The 22,914-nt window shown below is 42.8% G+C and overlaps 1 pseudogene; it reads left to right on the top strand.

The window, feature by feature from the left end:
* The window catches only part of LOC127051107 (serine/threonine-protein phosphatase 6 regulatory subunit 3-like), an 89,777-nt pseudogene that overhangs the window by 5,322 nt on the left and 61,541 nt on the right, over nt 1-22,914 (top strand).

Below are 22,914 nucleotides of genomic sequence, written 5' to 3'. Positions count from 1 at the left end.
CGCTTAGACCTGCATCAGAACCAAGCAAGTTGGACCCAGCGCCTCGGCTTCGATGTAAAGCACTCTCTGGCACTGCATGTTTCTCAGCACCCGTCCAGTACTGAGAGAGAAGCACAAGAAGCTGGTCCAAGAGAGGACACTACCCAATATCGAGGAAGGACAAACATGGGAAGTGCGACCTGTGTCAGACCACACGTCCACTCCTGTTCTGCTAGCAGCACCATCGACTCCACTCTGCTTGCAGGTGCCATTGGGTCTGGTGCGGGGCCATCTGCCAATGCCAGGGAACATCCAGCAGGATTGCAGTGCCTTCCAACCTTGAGACCTTTGAAGTGGCCAGGGCCCTGATAGGACAACTATTGGCGCTGATGAGCATGTTGAACAGAATGGAGCATGTTGCCCTGAGCTCATATCCAGCACCAGGCCCTTCGGTACTGACCAGAGGAAAACTGGCCCTTCTGTTGTCAGCAGAGATATCTCTGTTACAGCACTGGTCGATGGAAACAAAGGGTACCGCTCCCCCATGGTCTCCTGAAGAGTCAAAGTCAGAGGTGCAGGAAATGTCAGGAGTTTTGCTTACTACATAGTCACAGCCTGGGTTCTCTTTCAGATGCCTTCCTACTTCCATGGGCAGAGCTCCTGTTCTGTGTGATTCTTCCCATTCCTGTGGTACACAGGGTCCTTCTGAAAGTCAGGCGAGACAAAGCAAGAGTCATCCTTGCAGCCACTGCTTGGCCATGACAGCATTTGTTTGGTATGCTGCTGGACCTGGCAGTAGCACCCACACTTCCACTTTTGCCCCGCCCTAACCTGATCTCGCAAGATCACAACCGTTTACTTCTCTCGAACTTCAGGGCCCTCCACCTGACCACGTGAGTGTGCCATGGTTGATCCCAGCAGAACAGGCCTGTTCAGAACAAGTCCACTAGGTCTTGCTAGGTAATGGGAAACTGTCTACTAAAGCGACTTACCTAGCCAAGTAGAAGCATTTCTGTGTGGTCTTCCCAACGAGGTGTCTCTCGGACTTGGTTGCCGCTCCAATCTGTTCTGGAATACCTGCTCCATCTGAAACAACAGGGACTAGCTTTTTCATCGATCACAGTGCATCTAAGAGCAATCTCAGCCTTCCACCCTCTGATGGACAGTACGTCTGGCTTCTCTCATGAAATGACCATCCTCTTCCTCAAGGAATTAGAAATATTTTATCCTCAGATTTTCAAACTGATTCCACTTAAACCTGGTCTTATCAAGACTCATGGACCTTCCCTTTGAGCCACTGGCATCATTCCCTCTCTTGTATCTCTCCTGGAAGGTTGGCTTCCTGGTAGCAATTACTTTGGCCAGGAGAATCTCAGAAATCAGGGCCTTACATCAGAACCTCCATATATGGTATTCTTTAAGGACAAAGTTCAACTGCATCCCCACCCAGTGTTCCTTCCAAAGTTGGTCTCATAGTTTAATAGTAATCGGGCTGAAACCGCACAGGAACGCAGAGTAGTGGTGTCTCCACTAGCTGGATGTTAGACTCGCCCTGGCCTTCTACGTGGAGAGGACCAAACCACACAGAATTTTGTCAGTAGAAGACAGGAAGAAAGGTCTATCAGTTTCAACCCAGAGAATTTAATCCTGGATCACTCCCTGTATGTGCACATGCTACAAGCAGGTGGGCAGTCCAACCTCTTGCCATCTTGACTGTCCATTTGACCAGGACTCAGGCTTCATCATCAGCATTTCTGGCCCATGTCCTGGTCCAAGACCTCTGCAGATCAGCGACCTGGTCGTCAGTTTGTACCTTCTCAACCCACTACCCTATCACCCAGCAGGCCAGAGATGATGCCAAGTTTTGCAGAGCAGTGTTGCAGTATGCATGTCCATGAACTCTGAGCCCATCTCTTTGGGTACCTCTTGTCACCTAATGTGAAATGGACATGGGTAAGCACTCGAAGAAAAAACGACTATTAACCTTTCCGTAACTCTTGTTCGTCAAGATGTGTTCTTCATGTCCGTTACACAACCTCCTGCCCCTCTGTTGGAGTTAGCTGGCAAGAAGGAATTGAGAGGGTATGGGACTGTCCAGGCTCCTTTATGCTGGCGCATGAGTTCACAGCACCAGAGGGTGCTAGTTGCCTTGATAGATACCACTGAGGGAAAAATCTTCAGCAATGGTGAACGTGGCGTGCACACACCTAATGTGGAATGGACATGAGCCACACATCTTGAAGAACAGTGGTTACAGAAAGGTTAATAACTATCTTTTAATTCAGAAACCAGTTTAATGAAAGCTTAAAAAGTACATTTTAGCCTTTTTAACACACAGACAATAAGCCTTTTTCTGAGCCACTTATCATTTGGCTATTCATTAGTGATCAACTGCCCCTGTAATGTATTGGTGTTCATATTTTCAACTGTTTGACTTTGTTTAATAGAGCAAAATAGAGAAAAAGCAATTGCACTAAAATGCAACAAAATATCCTTTCCTTTATTTGGAAAGGAGCATGCTTTTGTATGACATACCAAAATAAAGCAGAAATAAGTGGTCCAGAAGAAGGTTGTATCATGGGGGGCGAGACAAAGCTTCCGTATAAACTGTGGAAAAAATTGGGAAAGCTCACTTTAGAGAGATGCATAAGAGGATAGGAGGTCAATTAAAAGACAGGAGAGATGGTAAGTCATCTGTAGATCACCAGGGACTTCTGGTGAAATTGAAAGGCTACAGATATAAAAATGAAAAATGCACTTTTTTTTAAGGAAACCTGCAGAACTCATTGTTCTAAAATAATTGTAGTCAAGAGCATAGAATTTGAAGGATAATGAGAATATCCATATTTGTAGTAGGTAGATAGGATGCTTTCTTAGAAAGGAGATAAAATCTCCATTCAGGGCACAACAGAACCACTGATTGAGGGGACACTTCTTCCTAATCCCTGTTTGCTGTTTATTGCATAACTGTCCGTTATGAGCTTTTTGCCTTCCTTGGAAGCAGCTGGTATTGACCACTGCCAGTTTGTCTGAGTACACAAACCACTGTTCTGATCTGGTATCGCAATTCCTAAATTCCTGTGCAAGTATGCTGGCATTTATATGGCAGCAGTAGGGACCATTAAGTATTTACAACATTCTCTTCATTAAAACAAACATAATTATTCTGAAGTCTGCAGCTAAGGTTTATTTCTCTCTTCTGACTTTAGAAAATTTACTACAATAATTACTAATTTTCTTGCCTGGATAAATACAAAAACTGCTTAACTAGACACACTGGACTTGAATAGTTAAAGCTTGATGAAGTGTGTTCTGAATCACAGTTCTCTCAGGTAAATGTCCATCGTGGGTCTGAATGCAGCTCCTTTAGGTGTCCATAATGCCACTAGGTTTGTGTACACCATATCTTATTTCCCCCAGCCTAACTGTCTTCTCATTGTTCCCAATCCATAGTGCTAGAAAATAAGTGTTAATGTATGGAACTAAAGCAATGGTCCCACAACATAATGTCATGCTACTGCTGCCAAATTGGCCATACAAGATTCTTACCACATTTTCTGTTTGTGGATAAATAACACCGAGCTGACTTGAAATAAATGTGTACTTTAAAAAAAAAAATTGTTTCCCATGGACTCTTTTTGTTTTTTGTTTTTTGTCTAGAAAAGTGTTTTGAAGACAACATGGGGCGTATTGGATCCGCCTGTGGGAAACACTCGCTTAAATGTGATTAGGTTGATATCCAGCCTTCCACAGAGTAACACAAACAATGTGAACTTGGAAATTATGGAGTTGAACAGTATAGGAGTTGTATTGGTAAGAATAATTTACTTACACTATTAAGAGCTCTACACTACCCTCTTCATTTTTATAAAATCATAGAAAGTATATGGTAAAGTCCTGTTAAGATATCACAATGTCTATTCATTTTGTCAGTGCAGATTGTGCCCTAGAGTGTTTTGAAGGAAGCCATGTGATGAGGCTTTCACCACTTTCATTGTGAGACTGTTCCACCATCTGGATTTTGTTAAACTCTCTTCCCGATGGTAACCAAAAATTTTCCTCAGCTCTGCTTAATCGTTTACTCTTTAGACCTCAGTACAGTACGTAGTTTTTCTTACTCCTTGGTGTTTACACTCTACAGACAGATCTAGATTGCTACCTTATCTTTGCTATCTTCCCCATGCTCAAATTCTTTCAACCAACCTACTTAAACTTACTTTGCTTTTATTCTTTCTTCCCGAGTCATTCCGTCCTGTCCTTAATTTTTATGTTCTTTTAATTCCTTTTAAATGTGTCAACTGTATACAGTGCATTAAGTACAGTCCCATCTGTGACATAAAGGACTGGTTATCTTCCTCGTCTGAAGCGGTACCTCTCTGTATGCTGCCAAACCTGTGGTGATTTCGCCACTGTATTGCACTTGAAGACCTGTATCTAGTTGGCAATCTTCTTACCACGTAGATTCTCCCACTGAATGTGTATTTTTGCCTTATGTTCTAGCATGCCTTTTTTTCAGGTTGACTTTTATTTCCTACTTATGCTTTAACCTTTTTATTAGTTGCCGTTATTTTTGTCGTCCTTGGTTTTGCATAACATCTCTGTTTTATATAATCTTAATTTGGTATACTGTTTGTATAATATGTTGTATTAGTGTAGGGTGTAAAATAAAACTAGGCCTAAGCCATATAAACGTTCTTCATATTCTGCAGTGGATGCCGTTTTAAAATTATTTTACCGCAATGCAAAGTTTACTGTGGTATTCCCTATACTTAGAATGGGAAATACCATAAATCTCATGGTAGGTTTAATTACTGTGAGTAGTAACCATCCAGTTTTAATAGCATTTTCTTAAGGAAGACTGTTGCTATTTCCTAAAGACATTTTGAATGATACATTGTCACAGTTCAGGGCAACTGCACCTGTATTCCCTTTCTATGGTCCCTTGAGACACCCACTCTAGGCTTCTTCAGCAGTCACATCTCTTGGGCAGAGACCCAGGTCTCCACTCCCTCCTAATTAGGGTTTTTCCAAGCTGCACAGTCCCCTTCTTACACTGTGTGATATTCCCAGCAAGCAGCGTCTGTACTTTGCTTTCTCTCCAAATGATTTAAACAGCTAAGTGCTCACACAACCCTATCTAAGCAAGCACACTTAGTCTTAAGGTGAAAGTATTACAGGAAAAAAAATTAAACCAATGGTAAAAACCTACATGCATGCTAGTAAGCTTACCAGAGATCACCCCAACTAACCTTGGGTTCAGATAGGTGTCAGGTTTTCAAAACCCATGACTGAGTTTTTCCCCATGGTTACAAGGTCAGAACTATCTCGGATTCAGAACCATCATGAATAGTTTGGTCTTTCCTTTACTCAGCTTGAGTCTTTGATCTTCAGGTTCCAGGAACAGATAATCAACAATATGGTCTTCTTGGGGGTAGCTTCAAAACTCTGGGTTTTTGCATAACTGGATGTAGGAAATTTACATTCACGTCCCCCTGGAGATTCCTAGGCGAACCACTCAACACTGTGTGTCCTAAAAGTCCATTCTTATCTGGCACATAGTTTAATACGGTCATTTGAAGTTCATAACACTTGCCAGGATTCACATAACATTCTCTTTCCTGTCCCCCCAAGCCCCAGGCTATAAACAATACATTTTGGGGAGACTACAATGGGTCATATTGGAAGGTGAACTGTTAGGCTGGAGGGAGGTTACTAGTGGTGTTCCTCAGGGATCAGTCTTGGGACCAATCTTATTTAACATTTTTATTAATGATCTTGGCACAAAAAGTGGGAGTGTGCTAATAAAATTTGCAGATGAGACAAAGTTGGGAGGTATTGCCAGTACAGAGGAGGACTGGAATATCCTACAAAAAGATCTGGATTTCCTTTAAAGCTGGGCTAATAGAAATGGGATGAAATCTAATAGTGCACGGTCATACACTTAGGGACTAACAAGAACAGTTTTTGCTCTAAGCTGGGGACTTACCAGTTGAAGTGGCAAAGGAGAAAGACCTGGATGTATACCTTGATCACAGGATAAGGCTAGTAAGCTTAATTGGTTGAAACTGTAGTACAGAACAGAATTATCAGACACCTAAATGAATATGATTTTGTTGGGGAAGAGTCAACATGGTTTTTGTAAAGGGAAATCATGCTTCACCCATCTAATAGAATTCTTTGAGGGGGTCAACAAGCATGTGGACATGGGTGATCCAGTGAATATAGTGTACTTAGATTTTCAAAGGCTCTTAAGCAAAGTAAGGTGTCAAGGGATAAGAGGGATCTATGGATCAGTAACTGGTTAAAAGATAGGAAACAAATGGTAGGAATAAATGCTCAGTTTTCAGAGTGGAGAGAGGTAAATAGCAGTGTTCCCCAGGGGGTCTGTACTGGGACCAGTCCTGTTCAACATGTTCATAAATGATCTGGAAAAAGGGATAAACAGTTGTGGCAAAATTTGCAGATGATAACTTTTGAATAGTTGAGTAAGTCCAAAGCAGACTGTGAAGAGTTACAAAAGGATCTCACAAAACTGGGTGACTGGGCAACAAAATGGCAGATGAAATCTAATGTTGATAAATGCAAAGTAATGCACATTGGAAAACATAATCCCAACTATACATATAAAATTATGGGATCTAAATTAGCTGTTACCACTCAAGAAAGATGTTAGAGTCGCGGATACTTCACTGAAAACATTTTATTCAGTGTGCAGTGGCAGTCAAAAAAGCTAAAAGAATGTTGGGAATCATTAGGAAAGGGATAGATAAGACAGAAAATATCATATTGCCTCCATATAAATCCATGGTACACCCACTTATTGAATACTGCATGTAGTTTGGTTGCTCCATCTCCAAGATATATTGGAATTGGAAAAGGTACAGAAAAGGGCAACAAAAATGATAAGGGATATGGAACAGCTTCCATATGAGGAGAGATGAATAAGACTGGGACTTTTCAGCTTGGAAGAGAGATGACTAGGGAGGGATATGATAGAGGTCTATGAAATCATGACTGGTGTGGAGAAAGTAAATAATGAAGTGTTATTTACTCCTTCTCATAAGGCAAGAACTAGGGGTCACCAGATAAAATTAATAGGCAGTAGGCTTAAAACAAAAGGAAGTATTTCTTCACACAATGCAGTGTCAGCCTGTGGAACTCTTTGCCAGAGGCCTGATGTGAAGGCCAAGACTATAACAAGGTTCAAAAAAGAACTAGGTAAATTCATGGAGGATATGTCTATCAGTGACTATTAGCCACTATAAGCAGGGATGGTGTTCCTAGCCTTTGTTTGCCAGAAGCTGGGAATGGGTGATGGGATGGATCACTTGGTTACCTCTCTCTGTTCATTCTCTCTGAAGCATCTGGCATTGGCCACTGTTGGAAGACATGATACTGAGCTAGATAGACCATTGCTCTGACCAAATGTGGCCGCTTTTATGTTCTTACAATAACTGAGCCACCAATGAGCTGCAGCCATTAAAAATGTAATGCAGACCTAGGATCCATCAGGCGAGGTATTTCCAGTAGACACAGGGAAGTGTTAATACCATTATACAAGGCATTGGTGAGACCTCATCTGGAATACTGTGTGCAACTTTGGTCTCCCATGTTTAGGAAAGATTAATTCAAACTGAAGCAGGTGCAGAGAAGATCTACTAGAATGATCTGAGGAATGGAAAACCTACCTCATGAGAGGAGACTCAAAGAGCTTGGCTGAGGGGAGATATGATTGCTCTCTCTATATAATATACTTCAGAGGGATAAACACCAGGGAGAGAGAGGAGTTATTTAAGCTAAGCGCCAGTGTGGACCTGACAGAAATGGATATAAACAAGTTTAGGCTTGAAATTAGACCAAGGTTTCTAACTGTCGGAGAAGTAAAGTTCTGGAGCAGCCTTCCAAGGGGAGCAGTGGGGGCAAAAAAACTAACTGATGTCCAGACTGAGCTTGATACATTTATGGAGGGGATGGTATGATGAGACTGCCTACAATGGCATGTAGCCGATCTGTGACTGCTAGTAACAAACATCTCCAGTGGCTGGTGATGGGATACTAGATGGGGAGGTCTCTGAGTTACTATAGAGACTTCTTTCCCAGGTGGGCGTCTGGTGGGTCTTACCCACCCACTCAGGGTCTAACTGATTTGCCATATTTGGGGTCGAGAAGGAATTTTGCCCTGGGTCAGATTGGTAGACCCTGGGGGTGTTTTGTCTTCCTCTGCGTCATGGGGCACAGGTTGCTTGTAGGTTTAAAATAATGTAAGTGGTGCATTCTCTGTAACTTCAAGTCTTTAAATCATGATTTGAAGACTTCAGTAACTCAGCCAGAGGTAGGGGTCTATTATGGGAGCGGGTGGATGAGGTTCTGTGTTCTGCAATATGCCGGAGGTCAGACTAGATGATCATGATGGTCCCTTCTGGCCTTAAAGTATGAGTACCTTTGGACTCCAAGTTACTTAATTTTAATTAAATAGTATTTTTCAAGTATATTACAGGAAGTTGCCATGTCTGTCACACATAATGGCATTGCTAAATTTTATTTAAAAAATCTCAGATCATTGAGTATTTCTAAGAACTCTCTCATAATTCTGAATGTTGCCAGTGACAGCTGCCAATTTCTTGTTTCCATATGAGAAACATAATTCATCTAAATCAGAGAGACAGAAAAATTAACATTTAAAGGCATATTTTTTTACTATATGCCTTTCTGTACCCAGTACTTGAACCTAAAAATATTCAAGTATTCTAGGGAATGAAGGGTAGGATTGGAAGTATTGACATCTGGGTTGTCTTTCTGACTCAACTTTTGTCCCGCTATTTCCCTATCTATAAATTGACAAGTGCTGATCTAAGTCATATGGCAACTATGGGTCGTAAAATTGCTATTTAGGTGCCAAATGTGCGTAGATTTTTCTTTCTAAAACAGGGGTTGGCAACCTATGGCACGCATACCAAAGGTGGCATGCGAGCCGATTTTTTGATGGCACGCGGGGCGGGCTGAGCCACTCAACCCGTTGCTGCTCTGGGGTTCCTGCTGCTGGCCTCTTGCCAGCTGAGGTCCTGCTGCTGGTCCCACTCAGCACCCACTGCTGGCCTGGGTGAAGGAACCCTAGACTGGCATCAGGCTGAGACCCTGGCTGGCAGGAGCTGGCAGCAGGCAGCTGAAACCCCAGAGCAGCGGTGGGCTGAGCCATTCAGCCTGCCACCGCTCTGGGGTTTCTACCGCCGGCTCCTACCAGCTAGGTTCCCACTCAGCACCCGCTGCGGGCCTGGAGGAAGGAACCCCAGGCTGGCAGTGGGCTGAGACCCCTGCTGGCAGGAGCCAGCAGCTGAAAACGCAGAGCAGGGGTGGGCGGAGATGCTCAGTCCACCCCCGAAGACCCCAGATATGGGTAGGCTGACCTCAACCTGCTGCTGCTCTGGGGTTCTGGCTGTTGGCCCCATGCCAGCTGCAGCTCCGCTCTACTTGCTTCCAGTTGGAGTTCCAGCGTAGGCCTCCTGCCAGACAGGGTCCAGGCTTCCGGCCCTGCTCAGCCCTACCAGCTGCCAGCTCCACTCACCTCAGCTGCCGATCTGGGGTTCCAGCCACTGATCTCCTGCCAGCCACTTATCAACTGATCACTCAGAAGCCTTTGTGCAGCTTAAAGTATGCAAATACATGCCACCAGACATTGGAAAACTAAGCAAGGGCAAGGATCACACTAAACTAATAAGACCTGCATTTTAATTTAAATTTAAATAAAGCTTGTGAAACATTTTGAAAACCTTTACTTTACATATAACAGTAGTTTGGTTATATATTATAAACTTATAGAAAGACCTTCTAAAAAACATTAAAATGTATTACCGGCACGCAAAGCCTTACATTTGAGTGTATATGTGAAAACTCGGCACACCACTGCTGAAAGGTTTTAGAACAGGGATTGGCAACAATAAATTGCTATCTAAGCCATGTACAAAATTTTAAAGTATTTAAGAGATTGCTGGTTACTGTCTGACTTTCTAGAACTACACTGCTGCTTGTTTTGTTCAGTGAAAAGACCCCCGTGTGTGTAATCAAATCCTTTTGAATTTGTCTTGCAGGATATGTTCTTTAAATACACATGGAATAACTTCTTGCATACTCAAGTAGAAATCTGTATTGCATTGATTCTTGCAAGTCCCCTTGAAAGTACAGAAAATGGCACAATTACAGATCAGGACTCCACTGGGGACAATCTGTTACTGAAACATGTAAGTTGTGCTTTTGTGGACATTCTGACATTGTAAGCCTTGGTCTTAACTATTGTAGCTGTTTCTCTTTCTAGTGGAAATAAAACCATGTCTTATTAAATAGAGGCATGTAATATTAAAAAAAAAATTTAGTGACAGTTCACTACCCATGTTGAAGGCATGTTTTTGTTGATGCATGGTAGATTGCTCTCCAGTCTGCTAGGGGCTGGAGGGCTGCAGCAGTAGCTCATCCATCCCTAGGATGAGACTGTTGTAGGAGACAACTAGTGTCTTGGGTCTATCTGAAGAGGAATCCCTTTAACTTAAGAGTAGATTTGACTAGCTCTGAAGAGAATCCTTTCTGGTTTGCTGGGAGGCCTGTAAACATTCTATGAGGCTTGTAAACAGTGTATGATTTGGGACCCAAAGTTAGGCTAATCTGAACATTCTAGGCTATTAATTTTGTCATTCATGAAAATAGATTTTCTGAATATAGCTCATAGTTCACTTAGGGCCAGATCTTCAAAAACGTTCAGTACTCAGCAGATTATTTTGAGAACAAAGGGACCTGAACACTTACTTAGATGCATAAATAGGAGTTGTAGAGTGCTGATCTCAAGAATTTTGGTCTTTAATGTAGTAAAAAGGGCTTAATGCACTTTGAGTTTTGTTGTGTGAACTTAAAAATACCTTATGTGATCTAATAGTTTTCTGCCTGAAACTAATTGCTACTTCTGTCTGAAATTATCTTAATATATGATACTTTGTACTTAAGCTTCTAGAAATACTAAGCAAACACTTTTTTTTAATAGCTTTTTCTTAAGTGCCAATTAGTGGAACGAATACTTGAAGCATGGGAAATGAATGAGAAGAAACAGTGAGTAACAAAGCCTTTACTCCTTTCCCAGAAATTGAAGTGCTACATTAGATTTGATGTAACATATGAATGCGTGATCAGTTTAGAATTGAGTCTACTACAGTAAAAGCTTTGTTATCCAGCATGCTGGGGGAATGGGGAGAGGGTATCGGTAAGTCAAAAATTCCAGTTAATTAAGAGGGAGGGAATTCGGGTGCGGGAGGGGGCTCAGAGCTGGAGGTTGGAGGGTGGGAGAGGGTGTGGGCTGCTGGATCCGGGCAGCACTCACCTCTGGTGGGTCCCCAGAAGCAGTGATGTCCCTTCCACTCCTAGGCAGAGGTGTGCCTCCACCCGCAGGCGCTACCTGCACAGCTCCAATTGGTTGCATTTCCGACCAATGGGAGCTGCCGAGCCAGTCCTCGGGGTGGGGCGCAGGCAGTGCTCCTAGCCTGGCTTCTGTCTAGAAGTGACAGGGACACGTTACCGCTTGCAGGGAGCCGCCCAAAGTGAGCACCACCCTCCCATTCCCCAACCCCTTACCCTGAGCCCCTCCTGCACCCAGACTCCCTCCCAGAGACTGAGCCCCACAACCTCTCCCACACTCCGAACAGCTTGTGGCCGTTCCTCTGCCTAGGAGCAGCAGGGACATGTCGCCCCTTCCAAGGAGCCACACGGAGCCAAGTAGGGAGCTTGCTGGCCTTGTGCCAACCGAACTATAAATCGGACTTTCAGTGAAGATCAGAAATGCTGGTTTATAGAGCTTTCCGGTTGGTAAAGTGCTGGATAATACAGCTTTTATTCTGTTCTATCTCCCCCCCCCACCTTAAAACAAATTTTACAAGAGTCATAAACAAACATGGAATATATTGAACATGCTTTTCTCCTTTTGTCAGTAGGTGTGAGGTGTATTTATCTTTTGTACATGAATAAAAATAAAGCTAGTAAAATAACTTGGGCAAGGAAGCACACTGACACTTGGACTAGAGCTTCTGTTGGCCTTTTAATTTTCTGATTTCAGTTCCTTACACTTTTCTTCCCCTGGCAATGTTGATCCTTCCCAAACTGAACCTGTAGGTCCAATAAGTACAGGGTTTGGAAATTCCTAATGGATCCTGGTGTGAGCCCTTGATCCAACTCTGGTCCATCAGACCCTCCTGTACATCAGGAAGAGGTACTGAGAAGTGCTATTCCTGGCACTGTGACCTCCAGGTCTGGGACTCATAGGAGTAGAGCGAAGGATTCCTCCAGGCTCTCATCCAAAAAGAGGGCCTTTTCTCCAACCACTTCCAAGTTGAGTGAGGGGCTATGCCCTGGTACAGGAGTGTAAGGCTCACACAAGGAGAATGCTACCATTCTCCCAGCTCTGATGGGCTAAAGCACCCTGAAACCAGCACTGTGTGTAGGAGTGGGGCAATCCCTGATACAGGCAAGATAAAAAACAAAAATGGGTACCTTCTACACATCCATACATCCATACATTGCGACAGTTCTACGGTACATAGGGAATCCAGACAGCCCTCCCTTTGCAGAGAAGATCCTGAACACAAAAACTAATGGAGGGAAGAGGAGGAATCACCAGCTCAAATAGGGTTGGAATCTTCAAGTGCAGGAGAGGTGGTTACACCGAACTCGTCATTACCATGTGATGACTACAGGTAATTTAAAAGCAGCAAAGAATCCTGTGGCACCTATAGACTAACAGACGTTTGGAGCATGAGCTTTCGTGGGTAAATACCCACTTCCTCAGATGTATTCACCCACGAAAGCTCATGCTCCAAAACGTCTGTTAGTCTATAAGGTGCCACAAGATTCCTGCTGCTTTTACAGATCCAGACTAACACGGCACCCCTCTGATACTTGTGGTAATTTAAAGACCAACTGAGGAAGACAACTGACAGACCTTCCACATGTTCCACTTTTACCTCAGGTTCTGAGAAATATGGAGCAACAGGGAGTATCAATGATGTTGATTTGCTCCCAGATGGCCCAGGCAATTCTGGTTTCCCAGCATTCACCAGATATCAGCATGCCCATGCATCCATATTCAGCTCTTCCCAGACCTGTTGAACAAGGACAGAGGCAAGATCAGACATCCCACTCCAGCATTCCTCCACCTGATAGCCTGGTATTTGTATGGGCAACGAACCTAGAAAAGGCATGTTCAGAAGCAGTACAATCTGTCCTTAACAATAGGAAGGATTCCATACAAGTGCTACACAGAAAAGTGGGAAGGAGTTTTTGGCTTGGCACCAACGTTGTCTAATAACCCCAGAAGATGACAACATCCCTGTCATTTTGAACTACCTTTTCTCCTGAAAGACTTTGGAAGTATCTCTTAGCTCTATATGGATGCACTTAGCACTTATCAAGACCTGTCACCCTCTGGAGAACAGCCAGAGGGGTGAAGAATGTTTTTTAAAAGATAGTGTTGGTGTTAGAACCTCTGATAACAAAACCTACCTTGACGGGGACTTCAGTCTAGTCCTGTCAGAATTAATAAAGACTGTGTGAACCCTTGGCATCATGTTCATCTGTCGATGAAGGTTGCCTTTCTGGTTGATATCATCTCAGCCAGAGGAGCAGATAAGCGGGGGGCCCTCGTGGCTGATCTGCCTTACACTTTCTTCCACAGACAAAATTTTGCTGAGACTACTTTGGAAGTGAATTTTTGATGCAATCTCCGAGTTCTGTCTAAATCAAAGTATTCACTTATCTGTTTTCTTTCCAAAGCTTCATGGCACCCAGTGAAGGATAGGAGACTTCACTCTGGACATGTGTTGGACCATAGTTTTCTACCTACAAAGGGCAAAGTGCTATTTAAATCCTTTGTGGAATGTAAGGGAGGGGAAGTAATCTCCTCTGACCCTTTCAAAATGGATTTTGGGCTGCCTCCTGCTTTGAGTTAATGATGCCCCTTCTCCACCGTCGTGTGAGGACTCTCTCAACTAAAGCTGAGGCTGCATCAGTAGGTTCACTTCAAGACATCCCTCTCCTCAAAATCTGTAAAGTGACAATGTGGGGCTCTGTTCACACCTTTACAAGGCATTACAGCCTGGTGCAAGATCCTTTATCTGATGCTTCCTTCAACGGAGCAGTCGTCTGATCAGTGGTGCAGCAGATGTCCTTGCATCCCCCTCCTCAATCAGTACTGCTTGTTCATCATCCACAGGAATTACACATATAGACCATTACTTGAGGGAATGTTACCTATCTTGTATAGTAATTGGAGTTCTTCAAGGTGTGCGGTTCCTATCTCTGTTCTCTGACTGCCCTCCCCCTCTGGTCCTAGGGCTATTTGTGGTAGAAGTTGTTGGTCTGCACCACCCCTTATGCCCTCAGTTCACCACATGAGGAGGAAAAAGGCACAGGCACAGACCAATGGACACAGCTGGCAAGAATCTTCTGGTGTTTGGCTCATGGAGCGCATGCGTAGCAGCAGTGGAATACCAGTAGTGACCCATATTTTGAAGAACTCAGTTACTGTATAAGCGAAGTAACTTTTTATTCTGCAAAGATCTTGGTGTGCTTTGTTGGATAGTGTTGTTGACACTGAACTCTCATGAGGAAGTATGGAAAATGACTTGTGTAAGAAATATGCAAGCCCACCTTTAACTCTTATTGCACACTGTAGTAAATATAACTAAAGAAATCCCAGTTGTTTTGTTCTTCAGTAAGTTTTTTTGTTTGTTTGTTTTTCCCCCCCTAAGGATTATTAAAATTGGGAGCCTAATGTGAGACTTACATTCATGAGACAGGACACCAATTTATACTACACACAATTTATATAGCACCAAAAATTATGCCTGACACTTTAGACAAGGACTTCAAGTGCTTACAATCTAAGCTTCACATGAGTTGCTTTGTGGGAGGCGATGCAGTATAAAGCAAAATTACTGAGGGGCTGTTCTTGACTTGGTTCTTTAACTTCTACAATCTTTTTGTCTTTATAATAGAACATAGTCTCTCATTTTCTGATGTTGAATCCATATTCTTCCTCCTTTTGCTGTTTTTATTCCTGGCCAAATACTCTGGTCTTGTGGAGTCTGCTTCTCGTCTTAGTATAGACAGAAATGAAAGAGACCAGCTATTACATAGGTTTTCATACCATGCCCATTTCCGTGATATCCAAATACTTCCAAACCTACAATAGGAAGTAGTACCTCCAACCGCCAAAAGAGACCATGATTTAAATTTGGAGAGAAACTGCTGGTCATTTCTCTGCCTCATATATGGGCAGTTAGAAGTCATCTGTTATGCTAATTTATACATGTTTTAGGCTGATAGATGTACTGTAGGAATGAGGGAGAGGGAGGAAATGGTAATTAAAAAAACACAAAAGCGTCACTCACTTCAGGCCTTCAGTCTCCTTAATTAATTCCCTCCCCCCTTAAAAAAAAACCCTAAATGCTGAGCAATCACTCATGTAGGATTTATAGAGCACTAGATAGAAAGGGAGAGGTAAAACAATGAGCCAAACAGTGTTTACTCTTGAGGACATTCTGTGCCAAAATATTAAATTCTGCACCAAAAAAAATTAAAATTCTGTATACAGTATTTTAAAATGCTGCAAAATTCTTTAAATTTAATTTGTCAAATAAATGTGGAGGCTCCAGCATGGCACTGGGGAGCACAGGGCACTGGCTGCACAGAGTTGAGAGGTCACTGTGCAGCTCTCTCCACCTCCATCCCAGACACAGACTCAGCAGTGAGGCTGCACCCAATCCTGACAGTGCAAGGATGGGGCCTGCCCCAGAAACACCCCAGAGCCCTGCCCCTCTGAGCTTAGTCGGGTATCTGGGTGTGGAGGGGATCTGGATACAGAGGGGCTTGTTGGCGGGTTGTTGGTGCAATAGTAATGGGACTCTGTAGGGGGTCCAGGTGAAGGCGGTTGAGGCTCAGCGGGGTCTGGGTGTGGGAGGCTCAGTGGGGTGGGGGGGGTCAGATGCTGGGAGAGTAAGGCTCAGTGGGGTGGATATTGAGGTGCGACTGGTTGGGGCTTGGTAGGTTGGAGATCTGAGCGTGCCTGGCTCGGGGCTCATTGGCAGGGTTCTGAGTGCAGAGGGTTGGGGGTGAGGCTTGGCAGGAGGTTCTTGGTATGAGGGCGTCTGGATGCACAGGGGTTGGGCAGATGAAGGAGCAGCTCCTTGTACAGAGATCCTTCCCACTGCAGCTGAGGAGCAATGGGTGCAGGAAGCAGGGGGAGAGGGTGCACGAGTTTGCAGAGCTTTCTGCAGCTGGGGGAGAAATCACTGGGTGGGTCTGACCTGGCCGCAAATGCCATGCAGGGGAAGAGGAAGTCCCATCCTCCCTAGCCCAGCCCAGACTAGCAACTGAGCCTGCACACGTTAGGAGCCACCTGCTGGGTCTTCCTCAGTTCCATCTCCTGCCCCACAATGATTTACCTCTCTGCCGGCTGCCCTGGGCACCCAAAACATACTGCTAGGAAGGGTTATTGACGGCTCCTGTGGTTTCCCTTTGCTTCCCCATCAGAGAGTCATTTTTTCTGCAGGGAAGCAAAGAAATCTGCAGGGGACATAAATTCTTTGCATGTGTAGTATTCCCCCAGGAGTAAATGTTGTACAGATTAAGTCTGGAACACCACACTTGGTTGTAAGTGTGCACACAGTGTATGTCAGTGCTTAAGCTTGCCATGCTTAAATATCTTCTCTGCTTTCGCAATGCTCAAGGAGGTTCTGCTTGATGGCTGTGTTTCTCCATTGATGGGCTTGTCTTGCCTCTCTACATACAGTAACTGACAACACTCCATGTGGATCTCTGTGCTTTAATCAATTAACTTTAAAAGCAAGACCAAATGAGTTTTAAATTGGATTGAATTGTAGCTAAAAGACTCATGAGAACATCTTGTCTTGGTTCTTATTGTGGGTTGGGGTGGTGAAATATTCACTATAATCAGGCTTGATTCATATAATCAAGAAAGGGCATCAGTTAAGAGATTTTGATAAAAGTGTAACTCTTAATAAGGTGTCTGATTTTAAAATGGGGTTGAGACCCACTTTGGGGTCGCAATCCACCATTTGAGAACCCCTGCATTAAGCTATATTGAATTAAGACCACTTCATTTCTGAATGTCTCTCTATACAGAGGTTTAATGCAGTCTTTCAAACAGGGCTATGTTAATGTGAACTACGCATCTTTTAGTTTGTGCCTGCAGCATCCATGTGGGGCAGTTAGAGCATAACATTTGGTGTACTCTGCTTTTCACACCTCCACAGTGTGCATTGTGGCACAGTGTAGACAAGTCCCTTAATTCGTTAAACAAAACCTAATTAAGGTCACTTTAATTCTGCATGAGTTTCCACACAGGTTTAATGCATTTTAACTAATCCACTTTAACACCTTTAGTTAATTTGTATTAATTTTCCTTAGTGCTCCTGTGTAGACAAGCTTTTTGTGCAAGATGTGGCTTCTACGTTTTCTTTATCTTGAGCTGCCCATCTAATTGCTTTTGTAACTGAGAAGCTCATTTGAACAGCAGACTAGATGCCTGCCTGTCCAACCGGGCAAGTAGTTCATTAACCCAATCTTGCTTTTCCTCAAATGCGGCCAGTATGTCCAGGCTGAGGACAGAGATCCCTGTCCTGCAACCAGCTGCTGGTGTTTGGCAGTGAAGCTCAGATCTAGATGTTTCTCTAACTTTCAGTTTCTCAAGGCTAGGCCAGCTCTGGCTAGTCTTAACTGTTGTCCTTCAGCCCTGCAAGGTGTCATTTTGGGAGCTGCTATTTCCAGTTCCTTGTCAGGCGATGTTAGCTTTGGCAGCGGAACACTTTGGACAAAGATCTAGGAATTTCTAGTAATGTCCTGAATGCCATTCTCAAACTACAGTCCCAACTAATCTGGTACATAGAAGTTTGTTAGCCCTTGTGTTAGGCTAGCCCTGAGACAGATTTTACAAAATTTGGGAATATTTTATTGTAGCCTGAATTAATGAATTATTTTAGCACTGTTAGAGGCTCAAAACTCCCTTTATGGAATATTTTGAAGTATTAAGTGAAAAGTATTAGTTTTCAGGAAAGGTGTCTGAACGTCTTATGTGAGGTAGGTTCTCCAAACCTGTTAGCAAATTGGATCTAATGTTAAATGGATTTTTGCTCTTATTCTGACCATACTAACTTCCCTCAAAACTATGTAGAAGCAGGAGATTAACTTGATGACTAAACATGCTGCTTTCTTTATCGATAGCTTTATGTATTTTAAAAACAGTTCAGAGAGGGAGCCCAAAAAATGTGTGTTAGCAACCCGAAAAACGTTTTGGTTTGAAGTATACATTACTCATTCTCCTTATGAGTATTTAAAGTACTTTGCTTCCTCACTTGTCTGGTCTAACTTTTTGTGTTGCTTCCTTGGATTTATAGGCTTAACGTTCCATAACTACAAAATACTTCAACATCCAGCTATTTGGGAAGATGAACATTTGAACTTCTCTTTTTCAGGGCTGAAGGAGGAAGGCGGCATGGTTATATGGGTAATTTAACAAGGATAGCTAACTGTATTATGCACAGTACTGATAAGTGGCCAAACAGCGCACTAGTACAACAGCTTATTAAAGGTAACATTAAACTTCAGCAGGTTTGTTTCACCATTCTGTTAGTTGGATTTGTAGAATTAAATCATGCTAGGAATGTAAAAGGCAGCTTTTAATAGGGGCTTTCTTTCCAAAAGATGTTTGTCCCCGGGAAAGAAGCAGACTTCTTAATGTTTGTGTAAGTCCAGGTAACCTATTAAATTATATGACTTGCTCTCCCCAAACTTAGGGAAGCAGTGCCATGGCTGCTTCAAATAAATGTGAGCGGGGGTTGCCTGCTAAATTCCCGCTGAGCAGCATGGCCACACAGCAGCTTATTAAGCACTGCGCAGGGGCTTAGGAAACCTAGCCCTGGTGAACCTGCTGCAGCCGGGGGACAGGAGCTCCTTCCCCAGCCTGAACCCGGCTCTGGCCTGGACCTGCCACGGCCAGGAGAGAGGTGCCCGGATCCCACCTAGCCTGGCCCACCGACCTGCCATGGCCAGGGGACAAGTGCCCTTCTCCTGGCCCCCACCTAGCCTGCCCCTCTCCCCCAACCCCCAAGTTGCCATGGCCAGAGGATAGGTGCCCATTTCCCAGCCCCAGCCCACCCCTCGACCTGCCATGGGTAGGGGAGAGGGACCTATCCCACGGCCCCAGTCCCAGAGCTGCTGCTGCAGGAAGAGGTGCCTCTTCCTTCCTAACCCAGATGCTGCTGTATAGAGAGCTGGGGGGGAATCCTCACTCCCTGCCATAGCCCTGGGGCAGCCTGCACCCCAAACTCCTCATCCCTGGCTCCACCCCAGAGCCCGCACCCCTCCATCCCAACCCCAACCCTGCCCCAGCCCTGAGCCCTTCATCTCCAATCCCACCCCAGAGCCTGCACCCCCAGCTGGGACCCTCACACTCCTGTACTTCAACCCTCTGTCCCAGCCCTGAGTTCCCTCCCATACTCCAAACCCCTTTGGCCCACCCCCAGCACATAAATTTTGTTATGTGCACCAGTACGAAGGTGATATGTCACACATCTCCTCCATATTGGTACACTTAACAAAATTCATTCATCACATGTGTGGGGGAAAAAACAGAGGGAACACTGGTGGCTTGCCCTAATGAAAACTACACTGAGTCAAGTATCTTCTGGAGAATGGCTTATTTACACAGGTACTTCTAGAATAATTAATCTCTCCAGCATAGGCCTTCTCAGTCTCAATATCCCATGTATTCCTTCTTGCAGTGTTAATCTTTCCCAAGTCCTCATGTGCTCAAGGTTACTCCCACATTCCTTATACTCATGTACAGTTACAGGGTTACTGCACCAGTGAGCCACTGAGATTGTCATCTAATAGACTGGAAATGTCTGCCTGAAAACCACACCTTGTTAGAATAAACAGTGCCTGAGAAAATTTGCAATTGTATGTATAGCATAACATGTTCTGCAGTGATTTTTGCAAGTTTAACTTTGGGAGCTGAGAAGAGAGTGAAAACTAACTGCCTTGAGTGATACTGGTACTAAAACCTTTTTCCTCCATTTTACTCTAGAGCTTCCAGATGATGTCCGGGAGCGACGGGAGACCTTCTGTAAACTCCTTAGGAGAAGCTAACAAAAGGAACACCGTGGATGTAGTAGGTTTTGTAAGATGAAGTTTGAAAAGTTACTGCTGTTTAAGGGCATCCTTTTCCCTTCCCATGTGTCAGGGATACGGTTGCACTGCGGCTTTTTCAGCCATCATGCTTCTCAGACAGAATGTCATCAAACCTCTCCAGTAGCTGCACTGTGGAATCAGCACCTCCCTGGTTTCCTTTGCAAATATGGCTGCCTTGTTGGCAATTTAATATGGTTTTGCAAGGGTGTTTGGAGTTGGGCTCATATTGTATTGCACCTCACTCTTAAAGTACCACCTAACAGGAAGAGGTCACTTTGGGGTCTTTGTAAATCCAAACTGCTTGAAAAATTGAGACTAAAATTGCTGAAGCTGGAGTTTTTCATATACAGTATGTAAGCAAGCCTACATACATACAGTTAAAGTGAAACTGCTTCCTGCATCATTGAATGATGCACACAAATACCTACCTCACTTTTAATAAAGAAATATAATTTTACCTTGATTAAAGTCCTGTCATGACTATTCTGTTCTGCACTGAGTGATTCAGAGTTTACATTGGCCTTTTAAAGGCTAAACACCATCTAATTGTGAGGTGCAGAAATAGTCTTAAACAGAGCTAGCATTTTCTGTTTGTATTTAAAGTCAAAGTGTCAGTGTAACAGCAGTCAGGTCCCTCAACTCAAAATAGGACAAACTTGAGTATTTATTTATTTATTTATTTATTTATTTATTTTATTTTATTTTATTTTATTTTATTTTTAAACTGAGGTGGTTGCCTACGTGGGTCTCATTATAATTGGTTTTTTTTTTTAATTTCTCCAAGGATCACTGATTTCTTTGTGGGTTCACTCAGTGGCAATTATACATCACTAATTTGGACCAAAAAATTAATAAAGATTGTTAAATCGGTTCTTAATTTATTAAAATTTTCATGTGAGAGTACAACAATGCAAGATTCACAGCAGAAGGCCATGTGTAAAATAAAAATTCGGGACCCTAGAATTGCCTAATAAAGGCATAAAAACAGTGAATTCGTGGGGTTTTCTGATATCTGTAGTGGATACTAGTCAGAACTGCATTGGATGTTTATTCAAGAAAACAATGCATCCTATGAATTTTTTTGATCTATAGCCTTATTGGAAATGGCCCACAGGTTTGCAGTGTGATTCTGGTCCAATTTATAATCTTCATAGCCTCCTGACATTTAGAAATGTTGCATGGTTTAGGTAAATGTGTGGAACCATTACATTTCTTTGCTTGAGAAAAGCTTTTTCTTGATCCTGGTGTAAAAAACACCTGCCACGATTAATACTAACCTAATCTGAGAAACATTAATCCAAAATATAGATTACTAGTGTTGTGCGGTCAGAGTCTCCAGCAGTTTTTCTTACAAGTTTTCTCCAGGTCAGTCTAAATTTTTAAGCCAGGTAGAATATTGGATTATTAACTTTCTTTGATATAGATATGCCCCATTCCTTTTAAAACTGTATAGCTAACAGAATTCCAGCCAAAGTGGGGCCAACAGAGTATAATGCTGAATTGTCTCATGTTCAGTTTAGTTTCTTGGATTAATGCAAGACTCCTAGCTCTTCTGTAATAGATCCCCTTGAGTCTGATAACTGCAAGTCTCTCTCAAAATGGGGGTCTGATTTCTCCAGGTACACTAACTGGTCTGACATACGCTCTAATTAAAATAGCACTTTTAAGCAAGTTTGCTGTTGGAAGTTCATTGAAATAACTAATCATCGTAAAGATCTCTAATTTTTCATGATTATGGTATCTCTTCCATCAAAAATAAAGTCTTTCTTACATTATTACTTTGGGGCCTTTAACACAATTCTTATTTTGAAAATCTTAAATAGTTAAGGAAAGTGATTTCTATGGAGAAAAGGTATGCATTTAAAGATTAATTTGTGTATCCTAATGGTAAATTGCTCCATTCATGAGACATGAAAAATCTGAAGAAGAAAGACATTGGAACTGATAGTAAATACACAATGGGTACTTGTAAACAACACTAAGTAGCTTCTAATTTTTCTTAAACTGTAAAAACTGTTTCGCTATTGTCTTTGGTAAACTATTAGAGCAAGAGTTCAGATACTGGTCTTTTCATCTAGTACTTGCTTGAGCCTACTGACTGTGTTAAATGAAGAGCTTGATAAGAATCCTGAAGTGTGTTTCTTGCAGATATGCCTCAATTTGGTTTCAAGCCCATTCAGTTAGCTGGAATTTTGACTTGAGGGTTTAAGTGTTTACTTTTGTTTGATTTTATTTGTGTTTTAGTTACCTGTTATTTACAGATTTACTAGTTAAAATTTAAGAAACTTGAAGTTGAAACAAAAGTGATTGGGATTGTGTTTAATCCTGAACAGATGGTTTTGGTAGACTAGAAAGCAAGATCAGATGACATGATTTACTCCATTCCATATTATAATACCTAATTGAGGCCTAAAACAAATTTTCAGGTGAAAAATATACCATATGCACAATCCACACTATAATTTATAAGTAACTTGCAGTTTACTGTTGAATTGTTCCAAGGATTCATTTGGTTACTTAAGTTGTTTAAAACAAGTAGTATTCCATTCCCCTGTGGGGCCATGAATTCAAAAATATTGCATAGAAGAATCTTGCTGTTTTATTTTTACATTTTTATAATTCTTTCTTTGATCTCAGATTATGGGTAGTTTTTAGGGAGTGAAACTGATTTGTTATGTGTGAATTGAACATTAAAGG

The sequence above is a fragment of the Gopherus flavomarginatus genome, chromosome 5 (genome assembly GCF_025201925.1).
Source record: "Gopherus flavomarginatus isolate rGopFla2 chromosome 5, rGopFla2.mat.asm, whole genome shotgun sequence".
NCBI classification, from domain to species: domain Eukaryota; kingdom Metazoa; phylum Chordata; order Testudines; family Testudinidae; genus Gopherus; species Gopherus flavomarginatus.
Note: the sequence above shows the minus strand (reverse complement) of the source record. Positions and strands in the feature narration are given on the sequence as shown.